The sequence below is a fragment of the Lissotriton helveticus genome, chromosome 6, assembly GCF_964261635.1.
Source record: "Lissotriton helveticus chromosome 6, aLisHel1.1, whole genome shotgun sequence".
Lineage (NCBI taxonomy): Eukaryota > Metazoa > Chordata > Amphibia > Caudata > Salamandridae > Lissotriton > Lissotriton helveticus.
The window spans coordinates 2,022,100,673-2,022,103,747 of record NC_136067.1 but is presented as its reverse complement, the minus strand read 5'-3'; the positions used below and the strand labels follow the sequence as shown (position 1 = coordinate 2,022,103,747).

Sequence of the window (3,075 nt, the reverse complement as noted above, 5' to 3'; positions counted from 1 at the left end):
ACGCTGGCGTGAATACTAGCCGGTATCTGTGGGCGAATCTAGAAGTTCTAACCTATCACCGCACCTACTAGACTATTACATCACATAGCATGAATAGGTAGATGTGAACCAATAGAAAGCTCCGTTACTTCACGGCAAGCCAACCAATTGAATTGGCTAAACCTTTGGTTTGAATCATGGCGCGCATTTGAACAGTTTAAAAACGCCGCCGAAGAGAGCGCTCAGTCTCTATCATTTGCATATATGGTTGCAGTCCGCCAGCGTCTTTTTCTATAAGGAGAGAGGTGAGAGAGTTTTTATATGCCAGAGCGATGGTCATAACTATAGAATAATTAAGACATACTTTTGGAACGGTTATACCGTTCGCAGATTAATAATAACTAAAAGCTCAACATGAGGATAGAACATTATTATTCGTCTGTTCTACGCTCTTTTTCTACAGCCTATCATCCTCCCCGACCTTGCAGCTGTGTGTATCTTCGCTGGCTTAATCTGTCCATTACCGTGTGGTAAATAGGAAAGTTATCAACTCGTTATCGGTAAGATCTGGTCTGCTGACATATTTTGTCTAATATGCGTACTTTAAGTCATGAACTTTAGTATAAGCAATGTGTGCGCATTCATTAGCTAATAAGCATGTCCTTTTTGCTTCGGTCTTCACTATAGGAATATGTTTACAAAAGAATTTACAGAATCATTACCTACCTAGAGCGCTACTTCTGCAACTTAAAGAGAAATAATTATGGCATAAATCCGTGAAAATAATCGGTACGTTTTCTGATGATATAATAATAATATACTTTGATGTGATAAAGTTGAATTTCGCTACTCTGTAGCTAGGCTATCCATGTAGCATGGATATCGAGGAGCCGTTTATTTATCTTTCTCCTCAACATGGTTTTTATTATTGTCTTTACATAATCAGAAAATAGATGAAATAGATTAAAAAATGCAATCCGAACATAACCAGTGTATAACTTGTTGTATAATATATGTTTTGGTGTTAGAGACGTGAAATAGCAATGGGAAGTCTATATACTTCATCATTTTCAACAAACTTTATGAGCAATTTAAACCTGACGAATCCAGTATATATAATGTAGGTGACAGAATAACCTTATAACGTATAAATAATTTCTCTGCAGCCTATCCTGTCATCTACGTCCACAATAAATTAACCCTCATCATTTGAACATAGGAGATTAAGAACTCTCTGGATTTCTTGCTGTATGCAAGCCTGTGTTTCTCACATGGTAAGACATAACTATATGCTATAAGTCAAATGTGTGTCCAACTAGGACTATACTATTTCTCTCTGAATGGATGATAATATCTCCAAACAAAACGATATTATCTATGGAGAAATTCCATATTTACATGACTCACCCATTACAAACTTCATAAGAAAAATAGGCTTCTCTTAGAATCAGTCCAGAGATAATAGAGCATGACATGAATACCTATGTAATTCGATCATTGATGCATATGAGCTTACGAGGTTGCCATAACACAGGGTTTTAAATGGTGTCTGTATATAATCTGTAAAATGTGTAAATTATGTATATATGGATTCAAGGTTATGTTAGAGCATGACATGAATACTTATGTAATTCAATCATTGATGCATATGAGCTTATGAGGTTGCCAGAACATAGGGCTTTAAATGGTGTCTGTATATAATATGTAAAATGTGTAAATTATGTATATATGGGCTTAAGGTTATGTTTAGGGCCAACTGTGCGATATGTGGAAATATGATATGTATATGGAATGTGGCGATTTGTGATTTGTAAATATTTTAAAGTACTGACAGAAAGTGACAGTGAAAAGACATTTAAATAAAAATAATGTAATCATCATATAGTTAATCAAAAACTATTTTGTTATATAATATTTCTGATCATATGTTTGTTTAATTATATGTTCATTTCAGTGCAATAGACGGCTACCTGATGAAGGCACGTTTGCCGAAAAGCGCGCAGTTTGACAGCTGCCGCACTGCCTCCATCATCTTTTTTCGTCTATCATGTATTTTTTGATTTACAAATGTGTAAAAATGTCTTAATGTGTTTATATATAACAAATGAAAATAATCATAAATAAAAATTATATTTTGATATCTAATTTTGTGTATATCTAGTGTCACTCGATAGGGTGATACCTTAATTGCTTGTTGTCTCTTTCACTGCAATATGAATAGTATTTTAAACATATACCTAGCTAAAGTTGTTCCTAAATAGTCTACTGTTCCCTATTTTGGCTAGATGTTAGATAGGGGTCCCCTGCTTTCTTAACGACCTGTTTGGCTTGGTATTCAGTTACGCCCTTATCAGGGTAAAACTCAGATTGTGCTGAACATAAATAGCGCTACGGGGGATTCTCGAGTTATGGAACAAGCTACCTATTCGGGAGTCAGTATTACATCGGATCTGGATAAGCTGGTTGATATAAATCTGAAATCCTTGCTGCCAGCCATGCAAAAAGACAACTTGCACCTCTCTATCATCAGAAGAGTGAATCTGATCAAAATGATCTTCTTTCCTAAGATTCTATATCTCTTTAGGACAATTTGCCTGGAATTCTCACCCTCTTGGTTTAATGCACTAAAACGCCTGTTTTCAAATTTTGTCTGGCCATACTCGCATTCTAGACGGGCATCAAAACTTCTTACTCTACAGAAAGATAGAGGAGGACTAGCCCTCCCTAGCTTAAAAGCATAATATTGGGCAACAGTGTTACTGTATAGCAGTGAGTTGCTGCAGAACACCCGAGGACCTGAGTGGAGGGAGTTGCACACACCTTCTATTTGTCAATTACTTTTAGGACAAGAGAGCAGAGGATATTTTTGGCGACACTTACACGATAGTTATCACAAGAAAGAAAACTTAAAACACTACTTAGTAGTTATAAGGTATGGAAGACCGTAAAGGAAATTATGGGTTTAGGGAGATGGTCATTTTATACTCCCTTAGAAAATAATTCTAGTCTCCCAGGAATCTTTAAGGACAGCTACATGAATAGATGGTTGGAGGCGGGGGTTGAACAAATTGGATGCTTAGTCTCTCCTGAAGGAAT

At 36.1% G+C, this 3,075-nt stretch overlaps 1 long non-coding RNA gene across 1 annotated transcript; it reads left to right on the top strand.

Moving 5' to 3' along the window:
* Positions 1 to 240: 240 nt before the first annotated feature.
* LOC144762001 (uncharacterized) lies at positions 241 to 2,007 on the top strand. The gene is made up of 5 exons (XR_013596000.1): positions 241 to 284; positions 443 to 539; positions 667 to 768; positions 1,146 to 1,253; positions 1,934 to 2,007. It is a non-coding gene; the product is annotated as an uncharacterized LOC144762001 (long non-coding RNA).
* The last annotated feature ends 1,068 nt before the right edge of the window (positions 2,008 to 3,075 follow it).